Source organism: Equus przewalskii, chromosome 9 (genome assembly GCF_037783145.1).
Source record: "Equus przewalskii isolate Varuska chromosome 9, EquPr2, whole genome shotgun sequence".
NCBI lineage: Eukaryota > Metazoa > Chordata > Mammalia > Perissodactyla > Equidae > Equus > Equus przewalskii.
In genome coordinates, this window is record NC_091839.1 from 39,393,107 (window position 1) to 39,409,385 (window position 16,279).

The 16,279-nt window shown below is 44.5% G+C and overlaps 1 protein-coding gene across 3 annotated transcripts in view; it reads left to right on the top strand.

Annotated features, from left to right (window-relative positions):
• Window positions 1-7,078: 7,078 nt before the first annotated feature.
• The window catches only part of HTR1E (5-hydroxytryptamine receptor 1E), a 73,846-nt gene continuing 64,645 nt past the window's right edge, over window positions 7,079-16,279 (top strand). Inside the window, exon 1 of one of the 3 annotated variants that reach the window (XR_011543914.1) lies at window positions 7,079-7,875. The gene's annotated coding sequence lies outside the window, so the exon portion shown is untranslated. The remainder of the gene's footprint in view (window positions 7,876-16,279) is intronic. The other 2 variants (XR_011543913.1, XR_011543915.1) reach the window with 2 other exon arrangements.

Genomic DNA, 16,279 nt, shown 5'->3' on the forward strand with positions numbered 1-16,279 from the left:
AGGAGAAGGAAAAGTAAAAACTAAAATCTTTAAAAAAAAAAAAAGAATCATTTGCAGAAGCTTCAAAAGATACATATTCCTGGGCCACCGTCTCAGAGCTATTGATTCTTTAGGTCTAGGGTAGGGCCTGGGTTGCAGTGTTTTTAACATTCCCCAGATGATTTGAATGCACCGTCAGGTTTAGAAACCACTCCACCAGCAAAACACCTCCATTAGTAGAGGTAATGAATGAAATCCCTTCCTCTTGTGTTGTCTTCTCCTTCCCCCAAACCTTCTTACCCCTCGCCCACTCTTTTTTTTACCAGTAAAATAAGTTTAAATTAGTCAAAGTGTTGAATTGGAATCGGTGCATAGAAATTATCTGATGAAGAACAAGAAACTCGCCACTCTCTGGTCCAACAATTACATGGTACGCACAAGAGCAGGACAAGAACCTCAGCAAGCCACCGAATCAATTCCGTCTGCTCCACAGGTCTGTTGTACCTCTCCAGACACTTGTATTCAAAGTGCCCTTCTGGATTAGTCTATTTACTTTCTTTTCCCCTTTGCATTGTAAAACCATAGTTTTTGTCTCCAAGCCTAGAAACAAGTAAAAATTCCAACATTCCTCCTGCCTCCTGTGCCTCCTCTCCAGTTGGTCACCAAATCCTACTGATTCTTCCTTTTTAAGTCTCTCTCAAATACTTCCCTACCTCTGTTTCTATCCACAACCTCTGCCTTATTTCAGATTTTTATCCTTTCACACATAATTATTGCAGTAGCTCTGGTTTTCCTGGCTTGCAGTCTTGACCTTCTATGATCCAATCCAGATAAAAGTCCTTCAAACTCCTTACAGTGACGGGCAGGATGCTTTCTCCTTTCAGGCTTACCTTCCACAGCATTACCCCTGCCCTGACCCATAAACAATGCCCAGAGCCAGCCACACTGAGCTATTTTATTCTCCGTACACTTTATCTCACGACTCAAATGAATTCACACATTCGCTATTGGAAAATGCGCTCCTGCTTGGAATATGACTGCCTCAAAACTTGTTCAATCACACTCATCCTTCCTTCAAGACCATCCTGAATGCTCTCTCCCACATGAACTGCTCCAGACCTTTCCCTAGAGGGTTAACAGAAAAACACAAATCAGTTTTTGTGAATAACTCAAATCTCTGAACAGGCCTGTCCTTGATGAGAGAAGAGCATAGAGAAGTAAAAACCAAGCTTTGAATGTGTGCCTCTGCAGCCTGGGAGGTAAAGCAGAGTCTGATGAAGCCACAATGAAGGGAGACTCCGGTGCCTGGGAGGCAGCCCTCAGCCTTGTCTCCCCAGTAGCGTTGGAGGATGCACAGACTTTCCTCCACCATGTAACTGGCCCCAAAGGGAAGGCTTGAATCATCCTCCAAGGGAGGGACCATTTAAGCTGTAACACCAGGGCCCCTTACTCACAATGTGAGGAGGAAGGAAGGAGAGAAAACTCACTGAGAGCAAGGTAACTATTGCAGTATTCCACTACTGGCACTGCAGTTATGATATTTGAAGTTCCTAGAGCTGAAATTTTGAGAGAAGCTCTCATGGAAACTTGATCTATTTTCCTTCCAAGGACTCACTTAGTGAGTACTTGTTAGTCATAGTTTCCAAAGCCTGACGCAGCTAAATTTAAAACCCTTTTTTTAACACCAACCCTTTCTGAAAGGATTGTGGCCAGTTCTCTCCATATAGACACATGACACACATGGAATTCTCACGCTGGCCCAGTCACCTGTGAATTTAAGAATTTGCTGCATCTAAACTGGGTTTGGGGCCCTGTCAGACATGCATTCTTTGTGCTCCAAACTCAAAGAAAAGCAATTATGTCTCTTTCATGTTTTTCCTTCCCATTTCAGTATCCTTCTTGACACAAGCTCACCTTTTTTCTGTCTCCCATCACATCAGGCTTTGAATCCATCTTTAAGGAGGTAGCTCACAACAAAAGTACCAACTTTGGGGTCAAGAGAACTGGGATCTAATCCAGGCGCTGCCTCTGACCAGATGTGTGACTTTGAAAGAGGTCATATGCATCTTTCTTTTCTCAGCCCGTATCATCATCTATACAAAAAGAAGTTACTATATACTAATGTCTTAGGCGCCTAATTTCTCTAAAATTCTCTGGGATCTGAGAAATAAATTTATATCAAATATATCTATATTGAGAAGGAGAGAAACACTGTTTACTAGCAATGGGCTTAAATAAGTCATCTCACTTCTCCAGGCCTCACTACTAGTGCCAGATTGCCTGGTTTGGTTTTTGGTTTTTGGTTTTTCTGGTGAGGAAGATTGGCCCTGTGCTAACATCTGTGCCAATCTTCCTCTATTTTATATGTGGGATGCTGCCACAGCATGGCCTGACGAGCAATGTCTAGGTCCATGCCTGGGATCTGAACCCTCAAACCTCGGGCCACTGAAACAAAGTGTGCGAAATTAACCACTACGCTGCAAGGCCAGCCCCAAGATTGCCTGGTTTTAAACCTCAGTTTTGTACTTACCGGCTGCAAAGATTTGGGAATGTTACTTAACCTCCTTGAACCAGTCAACCAATCTAAGAGATGAGCCTAAGAATAGCCCTTTCCCCATAAAGTTGTTGCAAAGATTAAATGAGTTAATACACATGTTTAGTGCAGTGCTGCAAATAGTAAGTGCTCAATAAATGTCAGCTACTCTTATCATCTTTACTGTCATTATAAAAAGAGAATAACAACCTGCTTCAACTTCTTCCCACGATTCATGAAGGTCGATTAAGATAATGTATGTCAAAGTGATTTGTAAATTTAAAAGTGCTACGTAAAGTTAAGGAATTGCTCAATGTTTAGCAACTGGTGACTGGATTTTTAAAAATGTGCCATATCCATACAATGGAAAACAATTCAGCAGTTGAAAGGAAGGAACTACTGGTATGTGCTACATACGAATGATCCCAAGGACATTTTGCTGAGTAAAAGAAGCCAGACGCAAAATATTGCATATTTGTACACACTGGTCTGCAAATTTATGGAGACATAAAGCAGATCGGTGGTTGCCTAGGACTGGGGGCTGGGAACGGGGAAATTGACTGCAAATGGCATGAGGGAACTTGTTAGGGCAATGGAGATGTGGTACAACTGGATCGTGCTGATGGCTGCGCAACTGTGTAAATTTAATAAAACCATTGAATTGTACACTGACAATGGGTGAACATTATGTTATATAAATTAGACTTCAACAAAGCTATAAAAATAAATAAATATAAGGTTAAGATGTTATTGTCACCTAATATATTATGTTATAAACCATATTTATTTCTTTACAAACAATTTAAAATTGCTGGGTTTTGTGAAGACAGTGAAAGTGCTTTGAAAGTTGTAAATCTCTACAGAAAGTAATCGTATTACTAATAAAAATTAAAAATAGTGAACACATTTTAAGGTACTCTGTGATTGGTTCACCCCCATGCACACCCACCCTCACTGCCAAACACTCCCACAGGAGTCCGCTGCTTTCGTGAGCCTGAGTCCCCCAGCACACTCATTCCCATAACCAAGCTTTCCTTGGAGCTCCATCAGTCCCTCTCTGGAACACACGGCAATGGAATGGAGAAGAACAGGCTTTAGAGCCAGGCATGGGTTCCAACCGCAGCTCAGCACATCCCATCTCTATGACCATAGACAACGTGTTCACCCCTGAGCTGCTTTTCCCGGGAGCAGGAAGACAGGTACCAAAGCAGAAAGATTAGCCCTACAGCAAGAGAGCCCAGTCATACTCTACATAGCTTTCCAAATCCAGCTTTGCCCCAATTCCTCCTTACAGGCTTCTCTGCTCCTTCAGCTCTTTCACGTGGAATTCATGTTAAGTGCCTTCACCTACCCTCACATTGAGCTTCTTGAGGGCAGGGACCACGTATATGTTTTTCAAACTTCCAGGTTGGAGGTATTCAAGAAACATTTATTGAAAATGTGTGAACTATTTCTATTCATCACTGAGTGAGCTGCTTCTCATGACTACTTTCCACGAAGATGTGTGTTGATCATGAGCCAGTGTCAGTGCCATCAGAGCTTGAGGTTTAGTTCCATGTTGGGTCTGTCCTAATCCACCTAGTCTGCCTTACTTATTTCTTCATGAGAACAAATATTAACATATGCCAACATGAGAAATAGCCAGTTTGTGGCCAGAGAATGGAGTTTTTTCTTAGTGCAAGGCCAACTGTTCCTATAAAGTTTGGACCCTGATGACATGTTCTAATCAACTAAGTTAATCAACCTAGATTCATTATTTGGCTCTCTGTATCCTGAGGTTGGTGAATACCATGAACCAAAACAGTCAATAAATAAGCATTTTTAAAGAGAAAATACCTTCATTCAAAAGCATTGTTCAAGACAGTTGTCAACTGAATAATTTGTTCACAATATTTTGTCACTCTCAGGCTCATCTCTACAGAACCCCTCCCTGGGATTCCTCCCAGTGGAGGAAATATACTTTTTATTCAAAAAATTCAGGCTCAGCCATATAACTTGCTTTAGCAAATGGAATGTGAGCAGAAGTGATTTATCCTGCAATGAAGCAAAATCTTTAGGGACCATTATAATATTCCACCATTACTCTTCCCTATGCCATGAGAATGGTCTGGCTTCACCGGCCTGTGTCCCATACTGAACACATTGAGTCGACCTGCAGTTGATCCACAGCCAACATGCTTTGTTACCATAGCATAACTTATTGGAAGTTGACTAATGCAGAAAGCTACCTATAGACATTTCATCCTCTGGCCATTGTCACTCCACAGACATAAAATGCAATTTGAAGCTTATTCTGTGAAACCAACAGTGAAAAAGATAAGAACTATGTCATGGGGTTATTGCGATTGTTTGATGCAATAACATATGGAGTGCACCTAGGAAGGTGCAAGCTCAATATCTGTGAGCTCCCTCCCCATCACAACTCCTCCCCTTCCCATTTTATTTCCACTTCTACAGTGGAGGAGGAAATGACAGACAAATGTCTACTAGGGTCTTGACTTTTCTCTGCACCGGTGAGATGAACAAGTCATACATAGTCCCTACCTTAAGAAGCTTCTAGTCTAACTCCTAGCAGGAAAATGCAGCACGTGCATGCTTGCTTCCTCATATATGAAAGTAAGTTTCCAGCATCCAAGTGGAAAGCTAACAAATGTGACTGAGATGTGTCTTGGGGATGGAGGCAATCCATTGTTCATCATTTTTCCCACTCCCCACAAATATCAACCACTCCTCCTCCTATACACACACAACCACCACCCCCAACTCCAGCTATTAGTCCCTGATCCTCAGGGCTGGATGAGACTGCCCTCCTTTGTGCTCCCACAGCACCTGTACTTCTGCCTTCACCCAACTGTTACCTTGGTTTGGACTTAGCAGTTTGTGAATCAGTCTTTCCACTAGACTCTAGGGTCTGTAAGAGAAGAAACTGTATCTTCTTTATTGTATTCCTAGAAGCTGGCTCATGCCTGGAACAGGGTAGATGTTTACCAACATTTTTTGAGTGAATGAATGAATTTGATCAGTTAATTCCTTCATAAATGACTTTTGAGTTCTCACTTTGAGTTAATGAATTTGTTATGCCCTGTACCCAGGACTCCAACTCAATCCTTATAGATATTTTTAAACTGACAAGGAATTCTCCGTTATGAAATCGACATGTGATTTACATATACCTACAATCTTAAAGCACTCACAGAGCCCATGGAAATTCAAATGAGCAATACACAAATTGAATTACCAGCTCCTAACTAAGTGGATGTTGACTTTCATTAAAACTAGTAAAAATATATCCCAGGGGTTAATTAATAACTTGAGAATAACCATGAACCTCATGAAGCTGAGATCTGCCAAAGCAGGGATGTTCTGAGCTGTGTTCAGGAGGGTTTCCCAGTGAATAACATGTTTTCTAAGTTGCTGATGCTGTAATAACCAAATAGGTAAGCTAAATTCTTCAAAAAGAACAGAATGAACTCAAACTTCCTTTATCTCTTGGAAGGACTCCAGAGGTGCCAGAGTAAGACCATGTCCTCTCCTGGGGTATCTAAAACACGTTGATCCTAGGATATTCTTTTTAAATATGAGGAATGATTCTTATTCTGTTTGTTTTTTCTTATTCTTTTTATTTTTACATAACACCTCCATCATCAAACACTTTTCAAAATAGAAGCACCATCTTTCTTTGGCAGGGAAATATCCTTCCATCCCATCCTCCTGTTATGTCCACTTAAGCCTTTTCTCTAAGTGTAATAGGGATTAACAGAAGCAAATCACAGCTCAAGACTACAGCGTACCAACCGTCCTTTCTCTTGTTCAGTGAAGTTCCCCTTCCCACCCATAACCCAGCCGCTCCTGATCCTAAGAGGCGCTCCAGAAGGCAGGAAGGAGGGCACACATGCTTGCTTTCTGAATTAAAGAAAAAGGACTCCATTTGTTTTACAATTGCCAAACTACCGGGGGGGGGGAAAAAAGGAGGCCTTCTCCATTCAGCCGTGAGACTACAGACAAGAAAAGCGAGCGTGAGGCTGGTATCTGGGGGAACTTCACGAGCTGTCTACAGGGGCTCCAAGGTCCTTTCAACCTGAAGATTGTATCAGGCTGTCCACAGATCATAGTGTCTGCAGAAGATTTTCTATTTCATTTTATGGCTCCCATCTCTCCTGTCCCACCTGCCAGGGTAGTAGTTCAAATAATCTGATTTTTCCCCTGAAATATCAGGGTCTCAATCCATGTACAGCTTCAAGGTTTTAAGCCACTCAACTAGCCCTCAGGAAGCCTCCTTCAGCAGTGCCTCGATTCTGTAATGTCCCTCCAAAGGTACCTTCTCCGGCCTTGCGGCAGGTGGATGCTCCAGGAACCCCAGGAAGAAGAGCGCAAAGCCCCCTGCCGACCTGAAATATCAGCTCCAACCTACCCCCCTCCCCGTACCTCCTTCTTCTTTCTTCACTGCTTTCCCCACCTCTCTGCCCGCTTCCACTTTCTTCTACCCCTATTTTCCTCCACTTCTCCCTCACTCCCTCTTTCCCATCCCCCTCCTTAAAGCATCCTACGCATGTTGACTGTAATTTTGCCCTCCCGAGGGTTTGCCTGGAGGAGCCGCAGAGGCAACTTCCAAACCCGCCGACTACTCCCTCTTTTCCTGTCCCTCCTCAACCCAGACTGCCCACAGGAGACGGGAATGAGGTCTGCCTCTCGTTGCACCAACTGGCCCCTTCTCCACCTGGGCCGCCGCCAGCAAAGGGCTCAGGGGGCGGGACCCTTGTCCACATCTCCAACCCGTAGGCCAGGTTTATAGCGTGGACAGCGCTGCCCTCTAGCGTTTGCAACCGAGAGCCCGGAGGGCGCCTCCAGCTGCAGAATTTCTCTTTCACAGCCGAAGCAAGTCTTGAAGCACCTTGGAGCTCCGACCTCCCAGTTTTCTTCCACCACGACCCCCTGGATTGCACCCTGGCTCACCTTTTCATCCCACCCACCCTCTTCTCGGTCCAGCGGGGTCCTGGGCGCCTGCAACCTGCTGGTTGATTCCGTGGGCTGCCCCCCGCGCCCGCGCCCGCTCCTCCTCCTCCTCCCCGCGCTCGCTCTCGCCTCCTCCTCTAGTCCGGGCGCCCAGACTCGGCGGAGCGCAGCGCCCGCCGCCCGCCCCGCGCTCCTGGCTCCGTGTCGCCGCAGCCTCGGGGTCACCCGCGCGGGCACAGGACGCCGAGGGGACAGTGTCCCGGGCTCGGCGTAGCCCACAGCTGGCTGTTGCGAGAAGCTATGCTTTGATAAAGCTCGGGAGGAAGAGGAGCGGACTCGGAGTGAGACTTCTGGAGCCAGCGGGAGCCCGGTCCGCCCAGTGCGACGCGGCTGCACGCACCGTCCTCAAGGTGAGGGGCGCACGCTTTCCAGGGACCACTTCCCTGCTCACCTGCACCCCAAGTCGGGGCTCACGCTCTGGTTTAGGGATTTGCGGCTCCTCTAAGGGGCAGCGGCGGCGGGCGTTGGGGCACGGCGAGGGAGACGCCGGGGGTTGCCTGGGCACTGCGCCTGCCCCCAGACCTCTGAGTGAGGAATGCGTTCCTCGGTCCAAAGGTCTCCCAAACGTGTGCCCCTGAGTGTCGACGTGGGGTATAACTGTAGTTTAAGAATTGTATCCTGATTCCTTACAAAAGGATTTGAGGCGGCTTAAAGATTAAATAAATGTAGAAGGGGTGCTACGAGGAAAAAACTTGGGTGGAAATCACGCGGAGATGGATGTGCTCCGGGGACCACTGGAGAACGAGGTGAATTCAAAGCCAAGGCCGATTGAAAACCCTTTGATTAGGAAGGACTGCACGGTTGCTCCAGCCCTCAGAAAATAACGGTGTGCTTCGTCCTAATAAAGAAAATATCCAGGTGGGGAGGCGATAGGGCTGACTCATTTTCTTAAATTGCAAAATAAAGCTTGGAAGTGCAAGTTAAGACGGGAAGTTTAGTCTTAAGCTATTTACACCCAGTCCTGCAAGGTGAGAGACTGGCCCCCTAGGTAGTGAAAAGGAAAGGGAATTGAGGCCAAATGGAGGTGGTTCCTGCTCCTATCACAGGATCATACAAGGTTTTGCATTGTTAAAATATATGTACTTTTGTGTGTTTCTGCCTGCGTCCAATTTTGAATGGGACTTTGTATTCAACCTAACCCTGCTTGTCCTTGAGTTAGAAGGATGAGGCAGAGGGTGTCAGCATCCTAGGGTGCGTCTTCCTACCTTCCTTATTGTCCTTCCTTGCCTCCTGCGCCAAATCTCTCCGAGTCCAGAGGGAATAATAGATGGGCGAATGCGGTGGGGGAGGGGTATTTCCCCAAACAATTCAGAGTTTTCTTACCATTCTTCTTTTACGCCCAGCTCCAAGTAGTATGTGCTCTGGTCTGAACTTGCTCCAGAATGTGTATTTGCCATAGTTACACATTCAGATACGATGTGCATGACCTAAAACATCCAGGGTGGACTCATGAATCCAAGACTTTCCTGAATTAACCCTGTTCATGGGGCAGGGAGCAGGGGCCTGTGTCTGGCTCCCTGTGCAGCCTCTTCCACTGGGAGAATATTTGAAATGCCTTTGAAATACATATTTGAAATACAAATAGGAGATTATGAGGCAGCCTTTCTTCTGCTGGTGCACTGGTTATCCTGCTAAATTAGATGAAATGACCCTGTCTTCAACAAATAAATAGTGGAGGTGTTTGGGGGCTCACTTAGCAAATGCAGAAAATATGCCCACCTGCCTTTTTCCTCCCTTCAGAACTTTAGCCCGCAGACCACAGAACTGCAAAAATGAAGCAGCCCTCCTAAGTGGCACTCAGCTCATTTTTGTATCGTGTTTAAAGCAAAGGTTGTCGCTTGTTTCTAAAATTGCACAGCACCTCCACAACTAACCATTTGCCGCATGGAGGTGGGAGAAGTGCTTCTGCCCAGGTGTTTCATCTCTAGAGAGCTATACAGAGAAACTCATTCAAATACTGATTCATCATTGTTGATAGAACTTCACTGTTATGTCATCATCACCTGATGTGGGCTGTAGAAGCCCAAGGATTGCTACAGATCTCTGTATAAATTGAGACTCAGAATGAAAGAGCTGGAAAGGAGCTCAAAAAATAACGTAGCCAAGACCGTGGTCCTCAGAGTCTTGGTATAAGCATGCCTAAATATCCCTTTAGGTGGTAATTGTTCCTTTCATGAAGATTTCCAGGGATGAAGACTTCACAGATTATTTTTATATGTATTAAAAAGTATTCGGAATTAACCATTTTCATCCACCAGCCAGCAAGTTTAAAATTCCACAGAAATCGACATCACAAATATAAACTCAAGTTTTCATGCTTTTCTCCTGCCCATGGTGACTTTACTCGGGGCACATTCCCAGACCAAGTGCTCCCGGGTATCGTCCTGGACGCGCCATTCCCTTGGGCACTTGAGACATGAGCTGCAGCCTCCCTTGCAACTCACCCTGATGTCACCTTTGTTAGCCATTCTGCTGTCTATTCAAAACGTTTGCTTCCCATTTCTTCTTATTGATGCCTGGTCAGCATCAGTCGTGCAAATAAATTTCTATCCTTTTGACAAAAATAACCAAGTCAGGAATTTTCATAGATGGAGTCTAGGAAGAGACAAAATCCAGGACACATCTCTAGCCCAGGTGACACTGCAATATGTTTCCATTCCCTAATATTTGGAGAGACTGTTATTGGGGAGTGATGTGAGATGTATTGGTAGCAGTACCTGGTCCCCATCTGGCTCAAGCGCCTCTCTGTCAACATATTACCGTCCCCACCGCTACCAAGATCCCAAGGCTTCAAAATGAAAGTAGATCCTTTTACGGAAAACCTCATGCCCTGACCTGTTGGGTTATCTTCCCATTACTCAGGCATCCCATTTCCTACGCCTCACCTTTACACAGAGGTCATTTCTTATGTTTCTGTGGTCCTTCTTGGAATTTAATGTCTATGCTACCTTTTAAAAGTAAAAGATCTAAATCTAACATTTTAATATGGGGAGGCCTTCCCTCTATTTCTGTAGGTTTGTTTAGATGAGAAAGTAGGCTTGAAGCTACTCAAGAGGTGAATTTCAACCAAATAAGGACTTACTGCTCCTGCCGTATGTTATCAAGGGCAGCTCAAGGCAGAGGTGACTCTGGGCATCTCATGCTGAATGCTCCTTTCTTCTCTACCTCCCACATCATTATACGTGTGAAATTACGTGAACATTAACTGTGGGGAAACGCGGAAGATGAGTATGCTGTATGGGTGAGGAGGGCGCAGGCGGGTGGACAGGGAAGAGAAAGGCTGGAAATGGGGCAGCGGCTCCTTAGAGCGGTTGACTTTTCCCTTGTTTTCTCCTCCCTGAGTCACTTCTAGAACTAGTCTTATGGCCCCTAAAGCTGGGGGCCCAGTTCAGTCAACTTACCAAAGTCTGCCCTCCTGGGAATGAAAGGACTTTCATCATTATCCTATCTACTTTCATAATTTGTCGCTGTTTCCACATCTTGTGGATTAAGAAACTGAGCACCAGAATTTATAGAGATCGCTCAGTCAATTGGAATATTCCTGAATCACAACAAACTGGCAAAATCCTTGAGAATTCTATTCTTAATACAATTTGATTCTAATTTTATTTTTCATTTTTAGCTCTCTCTTTTTTTTTCCTCTCTCCTCCACTGTGGATTACCTGGTTCACTGCGGTCCTTGTCCTAATAGATTTCAGTGCTTTTATTTCATGATTGCATTTCCTTAAGACATGCCAAATGAAAGATACACATAGCCAGTGAAACATTTGTAATAGGTTCTTTGTTAGAGCTGTCTCCTGTTGATCAGTTCTTAACATGTGCAGTTGTAGGATTAGGAAGACAAAATCCCTTAAAGAAGCTGCAAAACCCAATCCTTCTACATCTGGATCATTTTAAACTACAAATTGTAAGAGGAATGAGCATCTCAAGATTCTAGTTATCAGTGCAGACCAGATGGAAGGTCTTTATGAAATCTGGCATGAGAAGGGAAGCATTTTTATAGCAAAAAGATAATATTTTGAAAAATAGCAACTAGTAGGAACAGCAGCGTGCAGTTCAAAAACTCTCAGATCCTTCTGATGACCTCATCTACCTAAAGTGCCCAAATAAAGTAAAAGCAGACTCCCTGAAATGTCTTTCCTTAGCTGCAGCTGTTCTTTATCCCTTTATCAGATAATGGGCATGTGCTGATATTTCCAGGGGATTTGGGAAGGAACAGCATGCCCAAGAAAGTCAAATTTGTGTCAAGATTTGTATTCTTGGGTATCGAAGACAAGCCACAGTACATTTGGGAGTAAACTCCATCAAATGTATAGTGAGATTGATAGGCAATACCTCCCAAAAAGCTACTTCAGCTGCAACCCCCTAAGAATGTTGCATTCTCATGGTCCATTTGTTGGCAGTGATGGGAGAGGAAAAGAGGAAGGCACTAACGCATGATGCGTGTCTGCCATGCTTCAGGAACTGTGCTAAGAACTGCACAGATATTCTTTTATTTAATCCTCACAAAAACATGGCAGGGTAAGTATTATCAGCCCCACAATTCATTCATTCGTTAAAAACCTGTATTTGTGCTCCAATCACCAGACCCACTGTCCTTTTCAGGGAGCTGCAAGAAACCCAGAGTGACTGACGTGAACACATCCAGGGGGCATAGCTGGAGAGAAAGTTTGCGAAGTACGCTGGTCAGAGAGGAGATCCTGTGAATTTGGACTTTACCCTGTGGGCCTGGGGGAATCACTATAGGATTTTTAAGTGTGTTTATTAAGAATAATGTACATACACAAAGTGTACTAATCGTTAAGTTTTAAGCTCAGTAACTTTTCTCAAATTGAACATACCCAGGTAACTAACCACACCAAGATGAGAAATGGGGCATCAGCACTACGCAAGTTCCCTTCATGTCCCCACCCAGTCATTACCTCACCCTCCTCCCTAAATATAACCACCACCTGCCTTCCAACATCATGGATTATTTTGAGCTTATATACACATAAATCATACAGAATGATTTCTTTGATTTGGCTCAATGTTATATTCATGAGATTCATTCTTGGGGATGGTTATACCAGTAGCTTGTTAATTTGTTGTTGTGCTACAGCACTGTATTGTATGAATGTGCCATAATTTAATTATCCATTCTACCATTGATGGGCATTTGGGTTGTTTCCAGGGTTGGGGCATAATAAATAATGCATCATTATAGTATTTTAAGCTGTTGACCAAAATAATTAGTTTGGTCTTATAGGGAGCTCACTCTGGCTTCAATAAGGAGGGAAGGGAATGGGTCTGGAGGAGACAGGTACCATAATGAGAGCCCAAACAAAAGCTGTAGCAGTAGACATGGAGACAGGGAATCAGAAAAGAGATGACTCGAGGATGTAGGGAGAGAAGGAAACGATAGCATGCAGAGATTAAATGAATGTAAGAGCAAAGGAAAGTGTGGAATGCAGGACAACACCCAGGTTTCTAAACCGTGGTGAACAATGTTTCCTTTCACCAAGACTGAGAGCACAGGAGAATGAACGAGAACATATCTGTTAGATCTCGGAAGGTTAAAAGAATCGCCCAGGGTGCCTCCAAGTCTGTGCTTCTGCTACAAAGCCCTTTGCTTCTCACCTGGCTCCCACCATGCCCCTTCCTCCTGCAAAAGCACACCTCACACCCCAAATTGCAATGGGTAGTCACTAAAAAGCAGCATGGACTCCTTCGTATTTCCTGAACTGTTGACCTACGAATCATTTGCTGTTTCCTTCAATTTTGTCTCCTCTCGGCAGCACAATTGCACAAAAAGGAGATGATGATGAATCAGCTAAAACTTTGTTTTATCTTCTAGACTACAAGACAGAATTCAGGGTAAACGAATGGAAATAAAGGAAACAGAATGTAGAGGGCCTAGCCTTGTTCTGGTTGGTTCAGGGGGACAGAGCCAGTTAAAATGTGCAGGGAGGCAGATGCCAATACTTCATGGAAGAGCTAATACGATCTGAAAATGCAATTAGACCACCTAAGAGCTGTGTACTCTGCACCATTGGAAAGTGTGACGTCTTTGGGAGCATGTCACAGGTTGGGTTCTCCTTTCCCAAGAGAGACATGCTCTAAGATGGGGCTTATTGTGCAGCATATTTATTAAGGAATGCCCTTAGGGACACACTGGGGGAAAGGAAGGAAGCAGGGCTGGGCAGAGGGAGAAGTTTAGCTCAAAGTGGGTTCAACAGCCTCAAACAACCCCGTAGAGAGTCTGAGCTAAAATGATCCATGAGATGTCCCAAGCTAGGCCAGAAGAGCCTGGCTTTCTAACCCCTTCCTCCATCAGGCACTGAATGTGGCCTGCCCCAAGAAGAGCGCAATCTTGGGGGAGGCAGCTCTCCGAAGGTGAGGACATCCCTGAAGGGGCTGACAGTTGAAGGCTGTCCTGACCCACACCCAGCAGCTAGACTACAAGCCCTTTTTTTTTTTTTTTTTTTTGAGGCAGATTAGCCCCGAGCTAACATCCACAGCCAATCCTCCTCTTTTTGCTGAGGAAGATTGGCCCTGAGCTAATATCTGTGCCCATCTTCTTCTATTTTATATGTGGGACATCTGCCACAGCATGGCTTGTTAAAGGATGAGTAGGTCTGTGCCTGGGATCCAAACTGGTGAACCCTAGGCCGCTGAAGCAGAGCATGCGAACTTAACTGCTGCACCACTGGCCAGCCTCTCCAAGCCCTTTCTTGACGGAGGGATCTGGGCAGCATGTTCCTATGTTCATCTCAGGACTTTTTTAATATGGCCTTCAACTACAGAGGATTAAACTAGATAATTTTCCAGACTCCTTCCGACTCTCAGATCTGCATTTACTTATTTCATCATATCTAGGTTTCTAAGCCACTGAAGAGCTTACAAATTGTTGTAAATTTGCCATGTTGCCTTTAATCTCTCTTCCCTCCCATTTCAGCAAGTAAACCTATCACTTGAACCACTCAAAGTGCATGGGAGGCAAGTCTCCCCATGAACATCCATGGCCCCTGGATGGAGAACTTCTCATAAGCAGGTAGAGAGGGTCTACTGCCAACTGTCTTCAGAAGGAACTTTTTAGATGGTCACAAAGTGACAGTATGTGTGTGTGTGTATGTGTTATGTAATACCTGTATTTAATTCTTGAAAAAGACTTTGCTGTAACTGCTCCTTTATGATTGGACCTGCATGACAACTGAAATATATCAGAAAAAGTGCCCATGACAAAGCTCTCCTTACTATCCCTGCCTATTCAAGTCAATAACATGGGACCCTGCGATGGGATTTTATCCTGTCCACTTCTGGCAAGGGGCTGGCTGATACCTGTCAGCTTGAAGACCCTCTCAGAGCAGATTCTGCTGCGGAAGTCCCTGCTCTCCTTCACACACAGCAGCCCCTGAGCTGGAGATGCTGCCTCTGAACTCGGGATCATTCCGTCTCTGCCTTCCATGCAGGGCCGCTACTCAGATTTTCCTACAACTATGTTTAGTGAATTTCTACCAAGAGCCACTCCACAGAGTTTGTACGGCGCAGAAAGGGCAGAATTACACTCTGTTTTCTGCCTTCATTCCGGCTCCATTCCTAGGCGTTATTTGCTTTTTCTCCCATAGTTCAGTCTCCTTTCAGAAATAGTTTTAGTGTGTGCAAAAGCATCATTATAAAAGAAACATGGTCTTCTAAGAAAATTCCCTAAATTCTTTGCTCTTCGTGTATTAATTTTCTGTAAGCTTCTTGCTGCATTTCTCCAGTTTGCTGCTCATGATTATAATCTGATGCTCCTCCTCCCTTATTACCTAAAGTAAGTTCTTTGACGGTTCTGTGCCAGGGTTGTCCCATCTCTAAAATGTGGATGACAATTCCTGCCTGTTAGGCCTATTGTGAGGAATAAAGAAAGGATATTGCAACATAGGCTGTGAAGAAATGGTAGGTATTATTACAATTGTTATCTTCACTATTATTGCTGTGTGGGGTGTTGTAGAAATAATGCTGACCTAAATTTAGATGAAGGATGTGGTGCTGGCCATTTAGAACACAAAGGCAGATGAGTCCAGGCTGAGTTCCACTGCCCTGAACCCTGTTGGCAAAAATTTTTCTCTTTAATAACTAAACATCGCCTCAGATCAAGTATGTCCTCAAGCCCCAGAGAATGCCCTTGGGTGCTACTTTTTCCAACCACTGAATCTCCCTATTCTGATGCCACTCACAAATCCCTCCTTACTAGATGCAGGAGAGGGGACCCCTCCCAGTATGTGACTCTGAAGTTCCATTTGCAGTAACTCTGCATCCAGGAAGCCACGTGATTTCTGCATGCTCCATGGTGGTGCCTCTCAAACCTTAGTGTGCTGAATAATCACCTGGAAAGCATGTTAGACCTCAAATTCCTGGTCCCCACCTGCACAACTATACTAATCAGTAGGTGGGGTGAGGCCAAGAAGTTGCGTTTCTCACAGTGCTGCTTGTCTGCAAACCACACTCTTGGGTGACACGGATCTATGGGGTCAGCACGACACAAAGCTAAATGTTTCTGTTACAGCTAAAGAAACAGAAAAATATGTAAGGGAACTTACTCTCAGAAAACTACAGCCCTGATTAAGACTTGTAATCTTTAGGCAAGAAAACATGTTGCTGTCACGTTGTAGATATTTTATTACCAGAGTCTTCTTTATGGGGAAAGCAAACTGCCTAAAAAGTGAGCAAGAATATCATATCAACAAGCCAGCAGTCATCTCAAAGGCCACCAAAAGTTTACAATATTCA